Raw genomic sequence first — 27,486 nt, 5'->3', positions numbered from 1 at the left:
CAACACACGTTAAGGACGTGTCGACAGGCTAGGAAAAATACCTCTGTGAGTGCAACACACGTTTATGACGTGTCGACAGGCTAGGGAAAAGACCTCTGTGAGTGCAACACACGTTTAACACGTGTCGACAGGCTGGGGAAAAAACCTCTGTGAGTGCAACACACGTTTAGGACGTGTCGACAGGCTAGGGAAAAGACCTCTGTGAGTGCAACACACGTTTAGGACGTGTCGACAGGCTAGGGAAAAGACCTCTGTGAGTGCAACACACGTTTAGGACGTGTCGACAGGCTAGGGAAAAGACCTCTGTGAGTGCAACACACGTTTAGGACGTGTCGACAGGCAAGGGAAAAGACCTCTGTAATTGCAACACACGTTTAGAACTTGTCGACAGGCTGGGGAAAAGACCTCTGTGAGTGCAACACACGTTTAGGACGTGTCTACAGACTAGGGAAAATACCTCTGTGAGTGCAACGCACGTTTAGAACGTGTCGACAGGCTAGGGAAAAGACCTCTGTGATTGCAACACACATTTAGGACGTGTGGACAGGCTAGTGAGAGAACCTCTGTGAGTGCAACACACGTTTAGGACGTGTCGACAGTCTAGTGAGAGAACCTCTGTGAGTGCAACACACGTTTAGGACGTGTCGACAGGCTAGGGAAAAGACCTCTGTGAGTGCAACACACGTTTAGGACGTGTCGACAGGCTAGTTTAAAGACCTATGTGAGTTCAACACACGTTTAACACGTGTCGACAGGCTAGGTTAAAGAACTCTGTGATTGCAAGAGGGACTGAACCATTCACCTCCACATTCCTGAGACTACTCTTGACCCACCAATCAACCTCCTCATTCCATTTCAAGCCGATGTTACCTGTGAACCTTTAATTAAATCGGATCTGGAGATTCAGTCCCCTTTTTCTATAGACTGCAATGATGATAACGTGTCTGAGAGGATAGCAGTTTGCACGGGCTTGTTACTGATAACCCAGTCCATTGCAGCGTAAATAGCCAAGAGTTCTGCCGAAAAGATAGAGAGGTGATTGCTGAGTCTCTTAGTGTTTTGGATGGAATAGAAAAGGCACATGCAAATATGCCAGATTACGGTTTTTTGACCCGTCAGTGTATATTTTAAGATCCTCAGCATAATTTAAATCAATATGAGAAAGAGTTTCATGCTTGACGAGGTGCAGAAAGTCTGAATTTCATAGTTTTCCTTAGAGATAGAGATGTGGACTGAAGGATCTGGAAGGTTCCTGGGATGAACCATAGAAGACTTCAGGTCTGCTACTCTTACATCTCTGGGCCCGGCCCCCTCAAAAATGCTATTGGTTTGTATGGACAAATGGTCACTGCTCTGTGCTTACCATTAAGCATAAAAATAAAAAATTATACATATTTTTGATACTTAAGTTAAAAACAGTAAAGATACTCATTATAAACTTTTAGTATTGAAAGTAGTTACAACACATACTCAATAACAATTGAACATTGGCACTTGCAAATCCTCATTTGAGGCTCATTCAATGTGCATCTAAAAAGCCATTTTTGACCTAGCACCCTGCCCTTTCCATATCCTGGCTGGAGTCTTGCATATTTAGCCTTGATGAAGTAGCCGGGCCCATATACTTCACTTACAGGGTTGCCTATTTTTCGGGACTGTTTCCTAGCCTAGTAGTTAAGTTAGCACACCCCTAATGAAAGGCTCCACATGAAACTCTTCTATTTTAATGATTTAGCCTAATTTGTTAAGCACAAGACTACAGATCTTTTAAGGGTTTCATGGTAGCGGTTCGAATCGATCCATTAGCATTATCCATTTTTCTTTGTTTCTTTTATTTTGTCATAAACTTACATTTTTTGCAGAAGAATTTACATTAATTTAATAAAGAAGTAGTTAATTTCATTTTAACACATACATATTAGCTTCTTTGAAGATTTTCTTACTTACAGTCACGGCTGAAATAGGTTGGGAATTTCAAACCTTAATTGTTTTAAACGAGACGGCAAAACATTCTAATTTTTTTTAAATGTGCCAGATAGGTTAAAATTAATTATTTATAAGGAACAGGCCATGAGTATTTCTAAAACTTGTTGATTTTACTATTAAACGTCAAGGTTCCAATTTGTATGCGTCAAAACAGTGTGTTAATACCATATGGCTATCTCATCACAGTTTGATGTTTGATTATATTTGTTGATGATTTGATAAAAAATGTAAAATTAATTCTGAAAGCTAACATATATTTTGTTACTCTGATGTTAAATTATTACCAACATGTTGAAAAATAAATGAAATAAAAGATGTTTCTTGTCTTGGGAGATGTCGTTTGTATAAAAAATAGAAATGGGGGGGGGGGTAATTTCACCTTAATAGTTATTTAACGGTAAATTTCTTTTAAATATTGTTTTTAAACAAGGAAATAATACATGTCAAGCAATTATCAAGCTGACAATAGTTTTAATGATGCCGAGGGGTGCTACCGTATTAGTTTTATTTCTCCTTCGCGGGTACAAGGGAAGTACCACCGCCTCTTCCTCCAGCATGTATATGCAGGTGTACAGGGTAGGGCTCTCAGAGCTACACGAATTACTTGATTTTGTGTGTTGTACAAGACCTTAAGATTGTTTTGCGAAGCATTAGCATATATTTGAGCTCCATAGTCTTTTTTTGAACGTAATTAGGGCATATTAATTACCAGTAGACTGTGTTTGTCTGACCCAAATATGTTCGACATACTACTATCATTAGGTTCAAGTCAGTTTCACATCTTTCTTTTATTATCTTAACATGTTGTAAGAATGATAGATATGCGTCAGCGTAAAGGCTTCAAAACCGTACAACACTTTTTTTTAAAAATGATATTTTGACCTTTTTAAAACGTCAACAGTTTACCGAAAAGTGTTGCCAAACAGCATTTACATTAGACAGTTTTTGTTTTTTGAAATTTTAAAGACCCAATATTTGGACCAATTCTCAAGTCTGTTCTTAAACATAATTGCAAAAAGTTTGCCCGCATGTGAGGTTTAACTTATGGACGTATATTTTTTATGACTTAGGATCGTTTTTGTCTTTCCAGGATTTTGAAGACGCACAACGTTGGCCGTTATCCACTCGGACGGAACCGTCAAACCTCGCCAGACCAAGTCATAAAGATGCAACCAGATTTTAAGGGTTGAAACCGGAATGTGCCCAAACACCAGATAGGAGATTCAGCCCCGATGGCGGACTTCCTCCTGCTACCTGGCTGATTTAAGCTTACTAAGTGAGAGAGGTAAATTAAGGGGCGTTGGGTTTTCTTCTGTCTCGTTTATAATACCTTTATGTTCATTCTCGAACCGATTTTGGAAGGCCAAAGTTTCAGGCGGAAGATTGCTATCACTGAATACTGATGTTTTATGTGTTATAAAAAATAGCCTTTTAAATGGGATTCTTTGCAATTTTATCTCTTTATCTAAGAAGTGGTACGAATGACCTTTAATTCAGTGAACCTTGTTCCAAAATTCCCTAGTATTTGACCCTTGGAATCACATTCTTAGCTTCAGTTTCCAAAGACCTATATAAAATCATATTGTCAGGTGAGGGGTTTATTTTGAGGTTATTGAATGCTTATTTTATACCCCAAACAGCTTTGGAGCATTTGTCCGTCCACTATCAGACCGTTTGACCAATGGACTAATACCCGGAGGAGGAGGGGATACTACTCCAAGCTATGGACAGGATTTTATCAGTCAACTGACGATTAAAATGCACCAGATCATTCAGATCAAAGTCAGAATGAGAAAGTCCCAGACACAATGTTGTAAGTTCACGCCAGTCGGCCTTTTCAAAATAAAAGCTGGCAGGCAACTCTCCCTTGAATTTGACCTTTTACCTTTTGGAGGGCAGTAAGGCAAGGAAAGTGATCCGACCCTAATTGTCGTCTAGGACCCCACATGACATAACACCTGCCAAACAGACACTGACTTTGGTGAGGTCAATGCACATGGTTTGAGATTTCCATCTAGGTACAGCCTTCCTCACAATATTTACAGACTTTGGAACAACCCCAAACTGGGTGATGTGCATTAAAGTCACCATTGTATACCAGTTTCATTATATTGGATGAACTCTGTATATTACTCTCCTGTGCGTGAAGTGCCTGAATATCACAACCCCGAGAGTAGACATTCATTAGAACAAAGAGCTGGTGCTTTGTATGGTAAGCAATAATTGCTAGTACCTCGATGGACGTGCCGCCATATTTTTTAACGGAAAAGTGACCTGCAGGTCCTGGTATTGAACATTATACTTTAATGAATGTGATAGGAATGAACATATTTTCAAATCCTTATCCATTGATAATGTTATTAAACATGCAGATGAGATTAGATATATTTGGGTTTTGCCCATTACAGACTAGGTGTAAAGTCTACGACTCATATCATCCTCCCAGCCTTCAGTTGACCAGGTGTCAAGGGACCCCTGCAGTGGTAAGCTGGCAAGTTATAAGACGGCCTCAAGGGACGTTCCACCTCAACCTTGCGGACTTATCCTTAATTTCCTACATTTCTTACACTTTTAGATTTTACCAAGTTTGTCTTCTTTTTTTCTATATAAAGGCATAGGCAGTGTTTTAATATATGTTTTATATTTTGAGTGACCGTTGACATTGAGTTATTACATTTTTGAAATGTTGCCATATTTGGAATTGGGCTTTGACCACATATTGGGGTTGTTTCATATCCCTTTAATATTCCATTGTTACCTTTTTGTTATGGCTTTGTACTAGAGGCTTATTCCGCCCACTCTGACGCACCCTGTGAGGCTTGTCTTGGGAATAACAGTTATTCCAATCAACCGGAGTAATCATGTTGGTGTTGGGGTCTCCAGGCGCTCCAGCCCCAAGATATGACACTGGACGCATAGGGGCAGCTCCAGACGAGTCCCAAGGCCCGCAAGGTCGTCTTTTTCGGGAACCCCAACTAACGCTACACGAACTGTATGCCGGGAATAGAGTAGTGCACGACAGTCAACTCTCATGAATTTAAAAATGCCCATATTTATTATCTTGACAGTTGCCTTTGTAGATACCAGTTCCAGGGGCTAGTGAGATCAGCTGACCCAAATGTGATGCCAGTTAAAAAATGGACCCTTTGCTGGTCAGCTTCATCCCCAAAAACTCGGCTGTATATACCCAGCCAAGTAGCACTCGATCAACGCGATTCTTTCATTGGTCATTTAAACTGAGCGTCGATTGGTCAAAATCCAAGCACTTTTATTTGTCACGATCAGCTTTCTGAACTGGTCAAAAATACTTTTATATAATTAAATAAGATTCTGGCCTGTGAGATTCGCTTTGCATTTCAAAATAAGGTTACCGACCCTGGAAATGGCTTATTTAAGTTAAAAACAACAAAATAGCAACTTATATCAATCAAAAATGCCATCATCATATTTATATCCCAAACATGATTTCTTTTATGTGAATAAATAATGCCATTTTCCTTTAAATATTCGAGTATGTCTGTAAACATTTTTTTGGAAATCAAAATAAAGAGAAACCACTCTTAGGTATCAGTCAACAATTTTACACAGCTGTGGTAAAATTGGTCACAATACATTCTATCTCTAGTGATATAAAGTAACTGCGCATGCAAAATCAAGCCTGGAGAGTTAACTGTTAACAAGTGCAAATTAATTTTACTTATATAATTTTGATGGTAAGACAAAAAGTTAATTTGGTCAGAATAACCATTCACGGCCAACATGATTTTTCTATATATATATATATATATATATATATATATATATATATATATATATATATATATATTTATATATATATATATATATATATATATATATATATATATATATATATATATATATATATATATATATATATATATATATATATATTTATATATATATATATATATATATTTATATATATATATATATATATATATGAAAAACTCAAAACTTTCATATCTCGAAATCGTGAATGTTTAATTGAAACCTTAATCATATTGTTTTAAATCATAATGTTACGGCAGATAAATCATAGCACTGCGTCATTTAGCCAAAATGTTCGTTCTGCTACACAATAGTTACATTGCAGTAATAAATATTATCACATTGACACAGTTTAAAAGGCAAAATAATGTGACCGTTTTCAAGTTAAAGGCCTGCATTAAAGTTTTATTTACATATTGGTCATTGAAAAATACCTTATCTTAGCAGTAAATAAAACTCAACTCGCTATCTTTATAGATATATAAGTCCACTGTAAAAATTCTACGAATAACAACAGATGGTGAAATTGTGTTAAATATGTTGTGACAAAGTCTATTTCTTTCAGAAATAATTCCAAATGCGTTAATACACACTGTGGAAAAATGCCAGCATGATTTAATCAAATTGCAGCCTGTTACATCCATTTTTCGACACGATTTCGTTATCTTTGGTGCGTGTGATGGCAAATGGTATTCAGTTGAAAAGAACACCGAATGTATTTTAGTTCAGCGAGGTACAAGGGAGGAGGTGTTTAAATTCATTTGTGGCAAAGAAAGGATCTCGAAGGTTTCCTGCAGTCAAGTTGCTAAAGCGCATTCAGTAGTACGTTTGCTCATGGATTGGCTTTTTAAGAACGAAACGGAAAAAGGGTACAGCCTTTTATACGAAAATTGCCAGACCTTCGCTATAAGAGCCTTCGAATTCTTGCAACGCTGTAAGTATTAACGTTATTATATTTTGACTACTGAATACTGTATCATGACCAAAAACATTTTATAACAAAGAAAAATCTTAGTTGGAACTTGCCGGTGTCGTAAATTTGATATGCCCTGTTAACTTTAAGGATATTTTCGTGCAATAACTGCTATGTTTTGGAATCAAGAAAGGTAAATCAAAGCTCATGCATTAATGTTCATTATTGTTTTAAAATAAAAAAGAGTAAACAAAAAAAACTATAAAAACACTCTTACGAGAACTTGTTATCCAAGAACCGAAAATAGAAAATGACCGCTACGTCATCAACTGTTAATTCTGGGCGAGGAGCGTCCCACAGATAACGGTATAGTTATCACCCTTTTCAATATTGGTGTATTTAGGAAAACAAAATAATTTACAAATAAACTTCGAAAATGAGCATTTAAGAAACGGAAAATCCTTTTCTAATCGCATTCGTTAAATACAATACGACCTTTCGCTAAAATCAACAAGTATCCTGAATTTATGACATTCAATTATGTAAAGCAGTTTTCAATCTTTATATTATTGCTTTACATAATTAAATTTCTAGAAAGTCTGACAGTTTTTTTGTACTTTATCTACATATTACTGTATTAAGTTTACTTCAACTCCAGTTGTGTTATTGTCACCTTCAAGCTTCGAGACGATTTGTAATCTTCTTTCAAATTAAATATAGTTTTTGAGAGTGAGTTCCTTCGAAACAAAAGCAAAGAACATTGTGCTGCTAATTCTTTTAACAATTTCTTCGATTATTTAATAATTTATATAAATATGTATAGTTATAAAATTTAAAAGTGGCTATGCATTACATTTGGTTGTTACAAGGTAAAAAACAACACATTAAAACCTGACACTTAAATACATAACTAACCATTTTATACCAATCTTGTTTTTCATTATATAATTATTATAATACTTAATTTACATTTAATCTATGAACTGCGTTTGTAGCTTACCTTTCATCTGGTCAAAAAAGCCAAAAACCGATCTAGTTAATTTTGTTACAGGCACTGACTTTACAGAATTTAATCATGTAACATAACTTAATATATTATTCATTAATACGCCATACACATAATATACATCTCATCACAATGAGATCATCAGATTTGCAATAAACGTTTCAAGGTGGCAAGCTATACATGTCGTAAGGTTAAGGAGCTAAGGGTTTTACATCAATAAGGATGACCTATATTACCATCTCTGCGTATTAGCCAAAAACACTCGACATAGACAACTTTCAATCTTTGCATTTTCAGGTCTATCTGATGTAGCAAAGGAAATACGTGCTCGACCTTCACTTTGGTTATCTGTCATTTACCTCTTCGCAAAAAGGTATATTCTAATAATCAAAATTTAGATGTTTTGTTTTTCTGATATATTTTGGCAGATGTGGCAAATTCATTTTCACTAAATAGATCATACATTCATCCTTTCATTTAAATTAATCTGTTTTTTTTACCCTTATAGTTTAATAGTTTAACAGTCCATTGTTTGCTTTTGATTAATTAAAAATGAAATGCAATTATTGGTTTGAAGGCTTTATCAATCATATTTCCAGACCAGCACAAATTGCTACAAAACAACCGTCGAAATCATAAAAAAGGTACGGAATACACGTTAATATTGTAAAGTTTAAAAAATTGATGAAAAGGTAAGGGCAATATTGAACGTATTAATTATGTCGCGATTATTACCGTTAAAAGTATACACTATATGTTTCTAGGATTCAACTTCTCTTTTTAGTCTCTACCAACCCCACAAGAAGCATGTATTACTGGCAAAGGATCTGCAAGAGGGAGTCTTTAATAATGAGAGATACATGAGATACCTTGAAAATAATGCATGGTCATGACTAATCCTCCTGCTATATTTCCCAAGGATGAGGGAACCTTAAATACCGTGGCAATACCCTGACAATAGCACGAACTGTATTCAAATGCTTCAGAATGGAAGCAATCCAATCTTGATCATACGAACCATCATAATCTTCCCGCTTAATGAAAAATAATAGGAATTAAAACTACAAAAGGCTGCTTACAAACTGAAAATTTGAAATTACGGACACTTGCGGCAATTTAAAACTATTGCAATGACAACGAGTCCGGATTTTCATGCATACGCTAACCGAGTTGTTACTACATGGTATACTTATTTCTTTTATATGTGTATTCTAAGTTAACATCAGCTGATAATGCAGATCACCAATCATTTAATATTTTTGCGCTTTCTGCTTTTAAATTCACGCTTACAATCTTCTTATCAGTAGTTCATATTTTGCATAAATGCATTATTTAGTAAGTAGTTAATGTTAATCAGTCAAATTTTCTGTTTGTAATTCATGTGTATGTATTGATTTTGAATAAGAGTGTCACTTTAAATACACTCAAAGGAATAACATATTATTTATACTTGTAGATTATACAAATCAATTGTTGAATATATATATATATATATATATATATATATATATATATATATATATATATATATCGAGCAAGACACATTCGTAATGACATGTTTGTTAACATTTTAACCTTTAAGTTGTTTTGAGGTCACTGATTGTAGATTGTTTATCTCTATAAAAAACTGATTTCAATACTTAATTAGCATTACCATCATCACCGACTTAGTTCATGATTGCGTGTTTAACAATAGCTATTAAAACTAATTCAAACAGCATCCGGATTAAGTTTGCAAATCCGGAATTTTTGCAAACTTATTTTTTTTATTTTTCACCCAATGTTTTTTATTTTTGTATTTTTAAAATGTGTTAGGTAATACTAATAAGAGATATTTTTTTGTTTCCTGAAATTTAATTTAGAAATATGTTTTTTTGGCATTTAAAGTCAACTTTTCCAATGGGAGTCCCATTGGAAAATGGCCTTCCCATTGGAAAATGGCTTTTTCAAGCTTTTCCAATTGGAAAACTGGCTCTATTAAAATTGTGGGAGAATTCGGAACATAATTTTTTAAAATTGAAATTGACTGTTTAATTAAGAATATTTTACACTCACTACATGAAAAATAATATATTCATTAAAAATGAAGAACCGATAGATTCATTTAAGGCATTTGTTTGCGAATCCTTCCCATGAGTGAATCTTTCCAATTGGAGGATTCCCACATTCAAAGTGGGAAAGTATGAACATTGGAAAATTCCAATTGGAATATTTGGTTAATGGGAAAATTCCAATTGGAGAATAAAGTTCAGTTTTAAAATGGGAAATTTCCAATTGGAAGGACAGGTAAGATTTTGTAATGGGAACATGTAGGAAATGGGAATAAAGAAAAATATTGCCATATTTTAAGCAAAAATTAGCAAAATGACACTTCTTACAATGTCCTTACCTGTCAACTGTCGACTTATCCATATTCCTCATCGCTGTTATACTATACAATGGTTAGCATGACGTCTAACCATCGTATTGCTTCGTTAACCCTGTATCAGATACTAGTACAATTTTTTATCCGATTGAAAAAAAAGACAAACAAAAAAAATCCATCTTTCATCAATGTCACAAAAACGCTGTCGTTAAGCTTGATTACAAACATCTTGCCATTTAACCGATTATTTTCAAGGTTAAAGGCAACTAAAATTTGGTCAAGAATTAGCATTAATGAAGTTCTTTGAAGTCGAAGATATAAACTTTTTTACACTTCTATCTTTGTTAAAGACCACATGATTATGTTCATATATTTACACAAATTATAAAGGAGTCGGAGAGGTGATGGAGATCTATTGTATGAAAAGGCTTAATTTATGGTATTTATGGGTAAAAATAGTGAAGGAACGACTCGCCATACTGTCATTATTTCATGTACATTGTGCAATATGAAATTATTCTCGTTCACCAGAGTGATGGTGCCATGCGTTACACATTTGATTTATCACTATCAAACCTCTTGTAAATGAGAATGTGTGAATATGGTGTTGATAAATCAATGAATGGTTTAGAAAATAAACATTTTGAATTTTGAAAAAAAGAAGCCTGAACTTGAAGAATACTGCCATGACTAATGAGATGCAATGTGCCAGGCCGCAAAAGTTTTATCAGTGAACATATTAACAGACAATTAAGATATTACATTCAAACAGGGAAAAAGTAATATGAAAACCTATCGCTGTCGCTAAAGTAATGCATCAGTCAATGGTAAGCATCCCCCCCACCCCAGGTCCGGGGGGACAGTCGGTGGTTTTGTGTTCCCGCCAAAATAGCGGGGAATTGGCCTTGGACCGACTGTATAGCTCAAGGAATTTGGTCGAAGCGCTTGCGGTTTAAGCGCCCGGCGTGCGCCACCTCTAAAATAATCGAAGTTTACTGTTTTCATCAATATCGGAGAAACAAAGGTAATAAAATAAGCTCATAATGCACCATTTCCGACTACATACATGAGGGAGTAACCCCAAATTCCCATAAAACAGTTTATGCCATATACTTTCGGTTCTGAGGGAGGAGCACATGTCAAAAGTTGCGCCCCTAAGTTTCTACCCCTCTAACATCAATTCCTGGATCCGCACCTGCGATGTGCCATGTTTCCGCAACCTGGGAGATTTAATAAAAACGCTTCTGTTTCTTGGGCTGTGATTACGAAGTTCGTAATCACTGCTTCTGCTGTAATAAACCAAGATGATACTTGACTTCTACTACTACAAGTTACCTAGATTCACGTGCATTATTTAGCACGTTATTGCTATGTGTTTCACAAGATTTATACCCTGTGTACTGCTAATATTTAGCATTCTCAAACATTTATTGTTGAATAAGATTTTAGCTGATAGCTGTTTTCTATTTGTCTGAAGATGATGAAAAACATAATCTTATATACTCAACCTCAAGTCAGTTTCCTAGTCTGAATTTTGAGAGGATACAAAAAGTATTCCTGGTGGGTACAACCTTTAAGGTAAAAGACAGACACAAATACATGCATGCCATACTTTTGAGAGGCTTTGCAGTGGATTTTAGTCTGAATTCCAGGGAATATTGGTCTAAAGTCCAGCGGATTTTGGTCTTAACAATATCAACATTTATTATTTAAGACTAAATACAGAAATTTGAATGCATATTTACTTATATTTATTTAATGATCTAGAATACATACAATAAAAGAATAAATAATATATTATGAAATTATAATCAATTGTCAATGCATATGATAAATAAATAATACATAAAACAAGAGGGCCATGATGGCCCTAAATCCCTCACCTGAGTAAAAGAGTTTAACCTTTGTTATTAATATAGCTTGTTTCTCAAAGAATATTGAACAAGAGCTGTCAAAGTATGTGACAAATGCCCCCCAATGTGACATTGATCTATGAACAAGTACATAACAAGAGCACCGCGAAACGGAGCATTATACGCCCGAAGAAGATTCGGCTTGAGGTCCTTTTAATGTAGTGATGATTTGTATAAAGTTATTTGAAAATCGCTTTATTAGTTACCAAGTTATGGCCCGGACACGGAATTGCTAACGGACGAGTAACAAAGATGTGGCCCGGACACAGAATTGCTAATGCCCCCCCATGGTGATTCTAGTCTTTGAGGTTATGGACCTGGAAATTGCGCGCAACACATCCTTTTAATGTAGTGATGATTTGTATAAAGTTATTTGAAAATCGCTTTATTAGTTACCAAGTTATGGCCCGGACACGGAATTGCTAACGGACGAGTTACAAAGATGTGGCCCGGACACAGAATTGCTAACGCCCCCCATGGTGATTCTAGTCTTTGAGTTATGGCCTGGACATGGAATTGCTAACGTCCCCCCATGGTGATTCTAGACTTTGAGGTATGGACCTGGAAATTCCATGTGACACATCCTTTTAATGTAGTGATGATTTGTATAAAGTTATTTAAAAATCACTTTATTAGTAACAAAGATGTGGCCCAGACACATAATTGCTAACGCCCCCCCCCCCATGGTGATTCTAGTGTTTGAGGTATGGACCTGGAAATTGCGCGCGACACATCCTTTTAATGTAAAGATGATTTGTATAAAGCTATTTGAAAATCGCTTTATTAGAAAATTGCTTTATTAGTTACCAAGTTATGGCCCGGACACGGAATTGCTAACGGACGAGTAACAAAGATGTGGCCCGGAAACATAATTGCTAACGCCCCCCCAATGTTGATTCTAGTCTTTGAGGTATGGACCTGGAAATTGCGCGTGACACATCCTTTTGGACACGGAATTGCTAACAGACGAGTAACAAAGATGTGGCCAGGACACAGAATTGCTAACGCCCCCCATTGGTGATTCTAGTCTTTGATTTATGGCCTGCACATGGAATTGCTAACGTCCCCCCCCCCTTGCTAACGGACGAGTTACAAAGATGTGGCCAGGACACAGAATTGCTAACGCCCCCCATTGGTGATTCTAGTCTTTGAGTTATGGCCTGGACATGGAATTGCATGTGACACATCCTTTTAATGTAGTGATGATTTGTATTAAGTTATTTGAAAATCACTTTATTAGTAACAAAGATGTGGCCCAGACACAGAATTGCTAACGCCCCCCCCCCCATGATGATTCTAGTGTTTGAGGTATGGACCTGGAAATTGCGCGCGACACATCCTTTTAATGCAATGATGCTTTGTATAAAGTTATTTGAAAATGACTTTATTAGTGACCAAGTTGTGGTCCGGACACGGATTTGCCATCGCACCCCCATGGTGATTCTAGTCTTTGAGGTATGGACCTGGAAACTGCGCGCGACACATCCTTTTAATGTAGTGATGATTTGTATAAAGTTATTTGAAAATTGCTTTATTAGTTACCAAGTTATGGCCCGGAAACAGAATTGCTAATGCCCCCCATGGTGATTCTAGTCTTTGAGGTATGGACCTGGAAATTGCGCGCGACACATCCTTTTAATGTAATGATGCTTTGTATAAAGTTATTTGAAAATGAATTTATTAGTGACAAAGTTGTAACGCCCCCCCATGGTGATTCTAGGCTTTGAGGTATGGACCTGGAAATTGCGCGCGACACATCCTTTTAATGTAATGATGCTTTGTATAAAGTTATTTGAAAATGACTTTATTAGTGACAAAGTTGTGGCCCGGACACGGAATTGCTAACGCACCCCCATGGTGATTCTAGTCATTAAGGTATGGACCTGGAAATTGCGCGCGACACATCCTTTTAATGTAGTGATGATTTGTATAAAGTTATTTGAAAATCGCTTTATTAGTTACCAAGTTATGGCCCGGACACGGAATTGCTAACGGACGGACAGACAGACGGACAGATGATGGAGGCCATAACATAATACGACCCTTCGGGCGTATAAAAAGTTTATCTTGCCTTTATGTGTCAAATACATATTGCAAGTTATATTAAATTGCCTCTGAGCAAAAAAAAAAACAATCATACTAAATGACAGCCAACACTCTTTATGTCCTCATATTCAGCATTCCATTGTGTATAAACACTTAGTGTATCTTTCACCTTAGAGGTAGGGACATGGGTCTTGCACACGACACGTTGTCTTGGTATGTTGAAAACATATGGCATTTTCATTTTAAAATCTGTCCATACAAGAGAAAGTCACAGCGCGGACACGACAGCCTATAATTTCCTTCAGGTTGCCATGGCAACCAGAGTTCTGCAAGGAATTAATTTTTTTTAACAATTTTGAAAAAGCACCAACCAAGGATCATTCCTATGAAGTTTCATCAAAATTGTCCAAGCGGTTTAGGAGAAGATGATTGTAACCAATTGTTGACACTTTTCCTTGAGGTTGCCATGTCAACCAGAGTTCTAAATGGAATTAATTTCTTTGAATAATTTTGAAAAAGCACCAACCAAGGATCATTCCTATGAAGTTTCATCAAAATTGTCAAAGCGGTTTAGGAGAAGAAGATGATTATAACCAATTGTTGACATTTTCCTTTAGGTTGCCATGGCAACCGGGCCAAACAAAATTATGTGAACAAATTTAAGAGAGGTCCATGCAAGGACACTTCAAACCAAATTTGCTGAAGATCTATCAAGGGGTTCATGCGAAGAAAATGTTAAGTTTTTTTTACTAATTTTAGCTCTGGTGGCCCTTAAAAGGGGCTAAACAAAATTATTTGAAAAGACCTGACAGAGGCCCATGCTAGGATGCTTCAGACTTGAAGATCCATCAAGCAGTTAATAAGATCAAGTTGTTTAAAGGTTTTTCTATTTTTTGCTCTGGTGACCCCTAAAAGGGGCCAAACAAAACCATTTGAACAAAGAAAGGACCATGTAAGGATGCTACATATCAAGTATGGAGTCATTCTCACCTTTACTTTCAGAGGAAAAGATGTTCAGTGACAAGACAATGTAAAAACAAATGACCCCTGAGCAAGGCCAATTTGACCCCGGGACAATAATTTGAATACCTTTGGTGTAGGTCCACTAGGTAACACTATATACCAAATATGAAAGCTCTAGGTCTTATATTTTGGAGAAGAGGATTTTTAAAGTTTTATTATATAAGACTATATAAAAACAAATAACTTTCAGGGCGGGGCCAATTTTGACCCTGTGGCAATAATTTGAACAACTTTGATAGAGGTCCACAAGATGATGTTGTATACCAAATATCTAATCTCCTGGCCTTACGGTTCTGGAGAAGAATATTTTTAAAGATTTACTATATAACACTACGTAAAAACAAGGACCCCCTAGGCGGGGTCAATTTTGACCCTGTGGCAATAATTTGAACAAATCTGGTAGAGGTCCACTAGATGATGCTATATACCAAATATCTAAGCCCTGGGCCTTACAGTTTCGGAGAAGATTTTTAAAGATTTACTATATAACACTATGTAATGAAACTAGTGACCCCTGGGGCGGGGCCATTTTTGACCCCAGGAGAATAATTTTAACAAATTTTGTAGAGGACCACTACATGATGACACATACCAATTTTCAAGGTTCTAGGCCTTGTGGTTTTTGAGAAGAAGATTTTTAAAGTTTTCCCTATATAAGTCTATGTAAAACAAGTGACCCCCGGGGCAGGGCCATTTTTGACCCCAGGGAAAGAGTTTTAACAATTTTGGTAGAGGACCACTAGATGATGCTATATACCAAATATTAAGGCTCTAGGCCTTGTGGTTTTGAAAAATAAGATTTTTAAAGTTTTTCCTTCCCGTTGCCATGGCAACCAGAGTTCTGCATGGAATTCAATTCTTTGAACAATTTTCAAAGGGGACCACCCAAGGAACATTCCTGTAAAGTTTGGAAGAAATTGGCTAAGCGGTTTATGAGGAGATGTCGTTAAAAGTAAAAGTTTACGGACGGACGACAGACGGACGCCGGACAAATTGTGATCACAAAAGCTCACCTTGTCACTATGTGACAGGTGAGCTAAAAACATTTACTTATTAATTATTATAGCACTGCGCATAGTAATATACTTTTCATTTTTTCATTCCCCGCCCCTTCCCCCCCCCCCCCCGGGAATATATGGCATACACAAACCAAACTTATACTCTCAATTGTTTCAAATGAACATTATTATTTATTAACTATTTTGATTCAATTAGCATTCACATTTAGTCAAGTCACCATGATTTGCATTTCAATTTTTGCTATTTGTAACATTAGACATACCTTATATACTTCATTTGTACCAAAATTAAACAAATAATGATCTGTATTATAAGATAGCACAATTTGAAAAAAAAAAAAAAAAAATACTTTTATTACTTAATTAATTGCTTAAACAATCAACATACATTTTTCAATCCTTTTTTATGAAATTCAAAAGCCATTGCATTACTCTTCATATTGACAAACAAGAAATAAAAATAGTTCATGTATGTAATCATCTATTTTATTTAATTTAAACAATCATTTGATATCATTATAATTTAGTTCTTACAAATCATGTAAGTAATTTCACTTTCAATAAATTGAGAGTTAATAAACAGTCACATGACAAATTCCTTTTATTGGATCTTCAATGTCAGATGGAAAGCTATTATTAAGGACCCAAGTGATGTTTGTTCCTGCATCTGAACTGCCTAAATGCAGCCAATTAGAAATTTTGCATTGAATGTTACATATTTGGGTTAATTAAGGGCTATAATCCCTGTCCCGACAATTTTGAAGATAGAACTTTAGAAAAGTTATTGACTGGCTAAAAGAAAAATATAAATTGAGGAATATAGGCAATGTAATCTTTACAGATATACAAAAATGATTCGCAGATACATATTTTAAGACTTATCAACATTTTACTTAATATCAAAAGGTTCTTACAAATTATTTATAATATTATTCTTCATATACATACACATTATTTAAGTAAACAGTACTATTTCAACAATTCAAACAAATACATAGTTACAAATCAAATGTTGCTGTATTATGGCAAACACTTGGTGTTCCATCAGTACTTTAACTGAACTGGAACCTCAGATCAACCCATAAAGAAATGGAGTCTAGTAACTTCCCACTCGCCTGCCTCTTGGTACAACTGGGCCATGATTTTACCAGTTACCAGTAAGTGTTCTTTTAGACCATCATGTTGGTAAAAAATGTAATCAGACAAATCAAGACTGTCCGTAACTGGAAATCGGACCTGTTTCAATACATAGGCCACACTTTTTTTATCCAACTCCTTCCAAATGATGGGTAGTGACATGGACATTCCTCAATCTAACTTCTGCAGTGACTTCATTCATTCCTTTAGTCAAATACGGACAGTGTGAGCTGTTGAGATAGACAGCTCCTGTGACATCACATTTTATTGTGAAGAATGTCCAGCATAGATGGCTTGTCATCTAATGTAGCTAATATGTCCGCCCGGTCAGCTCAATCGGTAGAGCGTTGGACTCTGAATTGGACAACCCGGGTTCGATTCCCGGGCGGACCAGGTCACCTCTGTTGTGATTGGTTATGAAATCCTTTCTACGACCATTCGCACTGTACCACTGCACCTGGCATGCACAGAAGTTGTCAGTTCCTTGCAGAGGTGAAGGCACCTAGTACTGGTTCTGCCCAGGATAGGTGTGCGGTGGTTGAACTGTCACTCTCAGGGACCCTTCAATGTGCTCACGCCGGGACCCGGAGTATAAACTACTAACACCACCACCTGGCAGCCTGGTCTGAAGCTTGTCCATAGCCCCATATAAGTGGCCAGTCATCCAATATCCCCATTTTAATGATAATCTGAAAATAATCCCAATCACATTTATATGCATATTTATTATATCATATCCGCTTCTATACACTTATCTTCTCTAGGATGTTCAAACAGGCTTGATGTGACAATACAAAATGTGAAGACAAATAAACAGTGAGATACAACAAGTATATTGAATTTTCTGTCTGATTTAAAATGATTTGTAATATAAAACAGGACAGGTGAAACTTCCTATTCGACAAATATCTTTTTTTATTGTCATTTCCAAGCATTTTTTATGATTAGATTATTTAATATTTCACAACTTAAATACTATCAGGAAGTCATAAGATTAACCATCTATATATATATAATAAATCATATATATATATATATATTTAATATATAAAAACAAGTCATTATACAATTGATATACACAAATTAAAAAGGTATTTATACTTCTGAAACACTGTTGCACAAGCCACTGGGCACAAAGAGGTTGATGAAGGTTTTCCTGATGCCCTTTGAGGTTTCCCCACAATAATGAGAAAGATGACCTCTGAGAGAGATGGTGGTTATTTCCTGAAACATTAAATTTATACATGGTGTATATAATTTAAAAAAAAGGACACTTGACAATATACAGAATGCTGTACATAAAATTCATAAGTCCTATAAATAAATGCTTTTGAAAAATTCCAGAACGTATAAACAGCAAAACCCAAAACCTCTTGATTTTGTTCTCAATTGGCCAAAAGAGGATGTATTTTTTTTTCAAGAATCCATGAAAACCAGTGATATAAAACTGCTGACAAAAAATTAGATCATGCATTTTTCTTTAACTGTTAGTAATAGTTTAACCCACAAAACATTGGCTTTCAAACGAAAATATGCAAATCTGCGATATATGATCTATGTCAGCAGTCTTTTATCATTGGTTTGCAGATACTATTAAACCCAAAAAATTGCTCTTTCCAAGACAAAAAAAATAAAAAAGTTGTAAAAACGGTAAATTTGTGAGAGTGCATGCAGCTTTAATAATAATTAATATATTCTTGTAATGAAGCTGTTATGTGCTAAAAATAGAACCCAATGAAAAATAAGCATATCCTAATAAGCCTAGCTTTATATGAAGTATTTACTGAATCAAATAGACATATATAGGCAAATGACTGAAAAGCTACCATAATTAAAGCTGCACTATCACAGATTAAACATTTCGACAACTTTTTAATTTTTGTCTTGGAACAAGCCAATTTTTGCTATAATCCATGGAAACCAGTTAATAAGACTGCTGACAAAAAATTAGATCGCGGATCTATATATTTAAGTTTATAAATTGATGTTTTATGCATTTTTCTTAAACCGTTAGTAAGGGTTTAAGCTCTAAAACATTTTCGAAAATATGAAAATCTAAGATCTGTTTTTTATCAACAATCTTACATCAATGGGTTGCAGATATTTACGCAAAAATTTGCTCTTTCCAAGACAAAAATAAAAAAGTTGTAAAAATGGTAAATCTGTGAGAATGCAGCGTTAAGAGTATTTTTTAAACTTATAATGAAAGTCATTTGCATTTATTTTATATAAGCACGAAAACTAATGTGTTATTTATTCTGAACTCCTTTATAAAAATGTAGGACAAAACACCCCATGTCATTTTTGACTAAGGGGACAAAACACGTCCAACCCATTTAGACAGGGTTGACAAAACAACCCAGATCATTTTGACATGGTGGACAAAATAACCAGGAAAATATTGGCAGTTCAAAAAGTTAAGACCCCCCTCCCATCCTACAAACACTTGAAAGATTAAAACTAATTGGCCATTATCAAGATGTGTTTTATTACCCCCAATAAACACCCTTTTTCACTTAATTTATTAGGTTTAGAAATGTTACTATGGAGATCTTTATCACAGCATAAGGAAGACACAGTGACTTTAATCATAAGGATTTGCTACAAAGCTACAGTACAATATTAAGTTCAGCATTATGATAATCCTTACTTCAAAACACTCTTCTTAAAAAGGTGTTCAAGGCCAAAATCTAATATTCATATTCATTACAGGCTGCTTTGCATGACAATTATTAATTTCAGATATTTGCTTTAAGCAATTTATTTTTAATTATAAAAACACTTTCTCATAGTTTTCATCTTCTTTTTGATATTGACATGTTAATATTAAAGGGGCCTCATGTGTTTTTAATATTTACGTTAGTCTTATATTAAAGCTGCAACCTCACAGATTGAACGTTTTGACAACTTTTTTTAAAAATTTTGTCTTCGAACAAGCGAATTTTTGCGTAAATATCTGCAAACCAGCGATAAAAGACTGCTGACAAAATATCAGATTGCAGCTTTTCATACTTCCATCCAAAATTGATGTTTTATGCATTTTTCTTAAACTGTTAGTAGCAGATTAAGCTGTAAAACATTAAATTTGGAATGGAAATATCAAAATCTGAAATCTAATCTTTAGTCAGCAGTCTTTTATCACATAAGCAGGTATTTACGCAAAGAAATTCTAATACATAAAGTTTAAACAAAAAATAAAAAAGTTGGAAATCAATACATACACAAGTTGACTAACATATATTTTGAATAATAAACCCTAAATTACTTTCCAAAGAATGCATTTAAGGAAAAGTTACTTACTGAAAACAAGACTGTAACAATGCATGTATTTTAAAGTGAAAACGCATATATATTATGTATTTTAAAAATGTAATCCTTTATACTTTTTACTCTTTCTGTTTTTAAAAAGGATGTAACCCTAACCAAATCATTTTATTTTTGGCCCTACTATAACACAATCAAGAATTTAGCCCCACATTCCAGAATGCAGGGCTTAAATTGTGTTATCATTTTGATCACTGACATGACATCATTGACAAAATAAGGATTCAAAAATCTTTGTTTCCGCCCAACTGACCCTATTTTTATCCTTCTGATCCTTTTTTGTTTTTGGTGTTTTGATCAATATGTGCTTTTTTAGTAAAGACCTTAATAATTCCCTGATATAGGTCAGTTTGCCAAAGAAACATGGTCCTAAAAAAACAACAGTTATCGTATGCCTACCTTTTTTGATATTTAAATGGAAACTATGAATACTTTTTTTTGGCCTAAGCAACAATTTTTGTTTGAAGCCAGATGTGCATACTGTGTATTTTTTTTACTTAATTACATTGTATTGTCTGCGAATTACCAATATCAAATCCATTGTCCTATTTAACAGGAGAATGGTTTTGATATTGGTCCCATGTATTATCATTATAAAAAGTGTAGGAATTTTATTCAAGACCATTTGCAAGATGTGTCATGTTTGGTGTCAATATTATGCTTGAATTATCATATTTTATATTTGTCATTGTTAGATATTTAATTTGTATAAAAAAATGAGCAATAATAAAACCTCTAAAGTTTTTTCCTCAGTTGGTAAGAATTACACCTGTTGTTGTTGTTGGGTTAATAAAAGTCTGCTTGCCTATGGCTCCATTATGGCTTGACCCTGTCATACCCCCTAGTGTGACTGAAACATATTTGTGAGGCCAAAGGGGGATCTATCTTTATTGAATGTCAGTATTTATTTTAGCTCCACCCCTTTTACTTGACCTGGCATCACCCCTTTCACTGAACCTGACATCTGATTGGCTGAATGAATATGCCTTTTAAAGGTTTCCTTATGACTGACAGCCCCCATCCCCCACAGAGAAAGACTGGTCATTTGAGACAATCACTACCATATTTTGAAAAGGGGGCTATATGCATGACTATGAATTGGCTTGTAATTGATTTATGATAATGATCATTATCTGCAGTTATGCACTTTAATTCATAAAAAATTCATGTTCCTTATACTATGAAAATTATGGAAGAAATACATGACTGTCAATTTAGAATTGAACTTAATTTCCATGTAAATATCCTTAAATTGTATAACATGTCGAAGGCAAAATGTAGATTTTCACAGATTGATACAATTGCTAAAAGGCATGTTCATTTTTTCAAGATAATGACATTAATAGAAGGTTTCTACTTTGTGTAAGGTTTTCTGAATTTAAACATTTTTTTTTGTCTTCAAGTCTCTTAACATTACCAAATAAAAAGAACTGTCCTCCAGTTTGTATTATGCAGAATAAGATGTAATTTGGAAGTAACTGTAATTTGCTACAAAGATGGTTTAACCAAAACTTAATGAAAATCCCACAATGATTTCGTGCATTTATATATATATATATATATATATATATATATATATATATTAATGCATATAGCCCGGAATAGTTGTAGCCCGGAATTATAGCTATTCTGGTTTTTCCGACCTAATCCTCCGGTACTAACAAAATTAAACCGTTGTAATATACACACATTACTTCGGAAACAATAGAGTCATTGGACTGTTACATGAATTTCAATAGCTCGAAATTCACCTTTTATTTGTTACTTCCGGGCTATATGTATTAACATAACAGGGTTTTCCCATGCTGGTACAAATAAAAGGCGAATTTCGAGCTATTGAAATTCGTGTAACAGTCCAATGACTCTATTGTTTCCTATGTATAATTCCGGGCTACAACTATTAAGAGCATATACTATCACACTCATCTGATATATTGGGGATTAAATTTATGTACCAACATTATCTTACAGAATGATAGTGATAGTCATTATCAAATTATTATCCTGATTAATAAGTAAGTTTTTGAGTGAAAACTATTTTTAAATTGAGACAATAAGGTGGATGACATGTTAAGTTATTGAAAGCTTTGAAGATTTTATACAAAAGTTATAAGTTGTCTCAATTTATGATTTCGAAAACCATTAAATTGGCAGGCCTAAGCATCATGAGCCACTCACAGACTTTGATGAAATTGGTAAAAGACAAAAAATAAATATTTACTTTCTTAGTGTTGCAATGCAAAAGATACTGGGCCTACTTTCTATCGAGTAAAACATTCTTAATATATAAAGCTTTTTTCCATTTGCCAAATAATGGAAAATTATTTGAACTTGATTTTGAAAAATAATTATTTTTTATCCTGACTATATAATTATTTAGTCTTTAAAACAGACTCTCTTCCTTTTAAACTCTAAAATATCTTTAAAAATAAAATAAAATACATTTAAACCCATTAAGATTTAATTAATTATTTAAACAGGCCAGTCTGCACTGCTTTTTCAGTAAGGATTTTAGTCAAAATCATATCTTCGTAAGAACAAGACAGTACACCATAGGTAATTATGACCCCCCCATAATTATGCATATTATGCATATTTGTATACATGTATTAGCTAGACAATATACAACGATAAGTGTATTGTATATATTAGTGAGCAAATAAATGCATTAATAAATAAATAAATACAGATTTATACTGGTAAATAGATTTATAAATATAAATATTTTAGGAAAGATAAACATTAGATAAAAAATATTATCAAAGCCTTTTTAGCCATATTGTATTGGCTGGTGGGGTTACTCAAAATTACCGTGCATGGTCCGCTTACAACCAATTAAATATTTTCAATAGCTCTGAGAATGATTCATACAATCTTTGATATGATGTCAGTTTTTTTTACATAGCATGGCTTGACTTGATCAATATAAATTTTATATTATATGACTTGCACAATTCACATGACTTTTCATATATATCCTTTAAGTTTTGTGTGATAATAGATCTTTGATCTAAATTTGTGATTCAAAACTTAAAGATACATATATATATATATTTACTGCTTCGGAATCACACTTTACACACAAGACATGTTAAAATAGATTATTGTACTCACTGTTTTTTAATTTAAGTTTATTCATCAAACTCTGTCACTCTAGCTGTCTGTGTATTATCAGCATCACACATCAACTAAAAAAATAAAATAAGTTACAGTTATAATGCCCTTCTTGTCTTAATTGGATTATCAACTGATGGTGTGTTTTAACAACACCAATTGGGTGACACTTAATAAGTCAGCAGGGCACATTTCATGCATTGTTTTGATTGAAACTGTCAGAATTTGCATAAGAAATGTCAATTAGACTGGTCAGATAAAAGGACGATTTTCATTGGTTAAAACTATAGGTTTTATCCAATCAGAGAGGATATAACAAATTAAAGTGTTTAAACATGTGTCATTGTCATCAAAATGATTTATGATTTAAAGGTGACAGTACATTATTTGGTAAAGAAAAGGATTAAAATAACTAATAGACAATGCTGTTCTTTGTTATGACCCACTAATATGTTTACATACATGACATGACCTTCATCTCAAATATCGGAAAATAACAGAAGTTCCAGAAGAGAAACTGAAAGTAGACAATTCGGATGAAATGAGTTTTATTTATTTTAATATTATGGTGGTTATGTTTTTATTTTTTGATGAATGCCAAAAGATGATATGTTTATGAACTTAAACAATAAATTATGCATTTTTGCTTTTTATCAGAAGCAAACAAATCTGACTATTTGGGAATTGAAATGAAAAATATTGATAAATCATTCCATTCTCTCTATTAGTCTGAAAGTCATCATTTATGATCATAATGAGCAGATTTTGTATCCAATTTTAGAGGAAGGTAAGCTCATTAAATTGTCTCTGAAACATATTTTTTTGTGAAGTATTCTATTTTGCAAGTGAGTGCTTTTATTATGCAATATGGCTGTGTCTCATTAAAATATAGATGAAGTGCTGGAAAAAGGGGTAGACAAGGTAAATTGGCACGTGTGTCATGCCCGTAATGCTACATGGCGATGATGAAAATTCTCTGGTATGTGACCCAAATCCCCTTAAATTCTGGACATAATCCCCTTGGGAGTCTTTCAAAATTATGGCAATTTGTTTTTTTGTACTTGCGTCTTAAAATACTTTGAAATTTTGTCGAATTAGACCTGCTAAAATAAAAACCTGAATACTACCAAAAGCCCCCTGAATTTTCAGACTTTTGAACATTAATCCCCCTGAATGGTCTCAAGAAAATATGGCATGTTTGGAAGCATCTTTTTATTTTCCATTTCATTAGCTTACATTTTTCAACAGTAGTTTTATTAGAAAATAGTTATTTTCTTATACCGAAGGTAAAACATACTGTTGTTTTTTTGCATAATGTTCCTAAAAGTTTAAAGATATTTCATATTGATAAGGAACAGGTCATGAGTATTTTTTTAACTTGTTCATTTCGCTGTAAAATGACATTCACAAGCTAAATCTTAGTAGACCAAAGAATTGTACGTTTACGGATTTTTGTATCTTTTTTGATATGGCAAATCCTTCACATACAAATTGTTTAGTATCAAAAGTGGGTAGTTATTCCGATCGGGATTCTGGGTTAAAGCATTTAACATCTCAAAAATATCATAAAACAAGAAATATCACCAGATTATGTAATTTTATATCAGTTCCATACATAAAAATGTCATATCCTATGAATAATTATGAGTTTGACGTTTATTTTTCATTTCTTGCTGTCAAAACATAGCGATATGTACATGAAGGGCACCTGCAAGGGGGGGGGGGTAGCTACAATAATGAGCGATTAGGGATACTTTTTGTATTATTTTGACATTTCATGTGTATCCCTGTAACTGCCATAGTCTTAAAATCGTCAAAAGACCCATTGACGGTCATTTAGGTGGACTATGGGGGGGGGGGGGGCATGGTTACAATTGACTGGTGCAACCACTGGGACACCATTTTTTATTATTTTGATATTTCTTAAAATACTCGTTGACGGCTATTTAGGCAGAGTAGCCCCACTCCCTGTCGAAGTGTGGATAAGAAGAGGACTGTTTCAAGTGAACGTTCTTTACGAGATGTCCTACTTATTGACTGTTTATATATTCAAAAATCAAGACAAAAAATTAAATGGAAAAAATAAATGACTTACCAATGGGTGTTTGAGATATCCATTTGGCACCACTTTAGTGCCATTCATCGCTCTTCAAAGCTCCATAAAACAAAATCATTCGTCTAACACATTCCCGACATCTTAACACAGATGGTATTGATTACTGTGACATGTTTGTGTTAAACCGGTTTAAAGTTGCATTCACTCGAGTAATAAAGTCAAAGATGCACTCTTAAGTACTGCCAGATAAGGTTTACCACAATTAATAATGTTGTTTCAATATTCCTAAAAGAATGAATAAATGTCGAAAACAATGGTTCTTATGAAGGATATCGAGTTAAATTTGAAAGAAATGAGCATTACACACGGTATTTCTACCTTATGAGACTATAGTAGACCACAATAAATCTTTTAGCATTTACCAATCATTTAATATTTTTTTGCGCTTTCTGCTATTAAAAACACGGTTACAATCTTGTTATCAGTAATAAATATTTTCAATAAATGCATTATTTAGTATGTAGTTAAAGGTTTATCAGTCACAATTGATGTTTGTTATATATGTGTATGTATTGATTTTGAATAACAGTGTCACTAAACAAAAAATAAACAAATTTACGCAATTTCACAACCTTTTTTCCAGTTCTTCTGGATTACCCTGTATCCCCTGCCTCGAAACGAAAAGTTTACTTGGACGACATCGGTACGTTGTGGTTGGAGGGGGGTCACCCCCCCCCCCCCCCTCCTTCTGGCCACTAGTGCAATTGCAAAATTAATTTTGATGCGTGAGGGATATACTTAAGCGACGATGTTAACCATTGCTTCAATATTTATGCATGCATATGTACTTGTTGGCATTTTGGGTGCCTCATTTCTACATCAAAAATGCTCAACCAGGTATGAGTTTATTGTATAAGTTATAGCTCGTAGTTTGTAAAATGTGGTTCTTTAGCAAATTTGTTTTAAATACGAAATAAAAGGTGTTGCTTCCAAGGTATGCATGATCAAAATATCCATAAATTATGTATGAGTCCCTTTTGCTGAGTGGTTATGCTATTTATTTGTCCATGACGTAAAAAGCGTAGGTTAAAACAAGACTTTATTTTCATACTTTCATTGTATTTTGTTCTGCAATTTCAGTATCAAAGAGTTAACTAATTATTTCAGACACATTACCTGGAAAATGATTATTTGGTGCAAATGAGGTACGAGTCCCTTTAAGAATGACAAAGTGTTTTTACAATCAGCTAGATAACAAGTTCATTTTTTCCACATATACAAGATGATTTACAAGTAATCATCATATGTGTATTTTTGCTTCACTGCTATCTTGTAGGATGACTGGCTTATATACTACTACCGGGTATGTAGTAAAGTGACAACATGGCATTAATTACCAATAGCGTTTATTTTGTAATGCAAAATTCACCAGCCTTACATTTTTGTACAGTTCGATATGTTTTTCTAAAACATATACTAGTATTACTGTTTGAGGAAGGCATTGGCACATGATGCATGTTAACATTCTAAAATGCCTTGCAGCATTTTTAATGGTGTTTAGCTTGGACCAGCTCAAAACCAAATAATAGGGGTTGGAAAGTCTTTGGTTTAGGAGTTAAAAAGTCTTTAATATGGTTATTAAAATAATTCAACTAGGGGTTGAAAAGTCTTTGTTATAGGAGTTAAAAAGTCCAAACAGGTAGGGGTTGAAAAGTCTTTGAAATAGGGGTTTAAAAGTCTAAGGGTTGAAAACTGAAAAGTGTTCTTTTTTAGAAGGGTTAAAAAGCCTCTTGGG

At 34.2% G+C, this 27,486-nt stretch overlaps 2 long non-coding RNA genes across 2 annotated transcripts; one reads left to right on the top strand and one right to left on the bottom strand.

The window, feature by feature from the left end:
• Window positions 1-6,051: 6,051 nt before the first annotated feature.
• LOC128222915 (uncharacterized) lies at window positions 6,052-8,985 on the top strand. The gene is made up of 4 exons (XR_008259252.1): window positions 6,052-6,709; window positions 7,992-8,067; window positions 8,294-8,338; window positions 8,479-8,985. It is a non-coding gene; the product is annotated as an uncharacterized LOC128222915 (long non-coding RNA).
• An 8,882-nt stretch (window positions 8,986-17,867) lies between these two features.
• Window positions 17,868-25,868, bottom strand: LOC128222916 (uncharacterized). The gene is made up of 4 exons (XR_008259253.1): window positions 25,731-25,868; window positions 23,636-23,709; window positions 18,299-18,421; window positions 17,868-17,886 (listed from the first exon to the last, which is right to left on the bottom strand). It is a non-coding gene; the product is annotated as an uncharacterized LOC128222916 (long non-coding RNA).
• Window positions 25,869-27,486: the final 1,618 nt, after the last annotated feature.

Source organism: Mya arenaria, chromosome 17 (genome assembly GCF_026914265.1).
Source record: "Mya arenaria isolate MELC-2E11 chromosome 17, ASM2691426v1".
Classification (NCBI taxonomy): domain Eukaryota; kingdom Metazoa; phylum Mollusca; class Bivalvia; order Myida; family Myidae; genus Mya; species Mya arenaria.
This window is presented reverse-complemented; position numbering and strand designations above follow the sequence as displayed.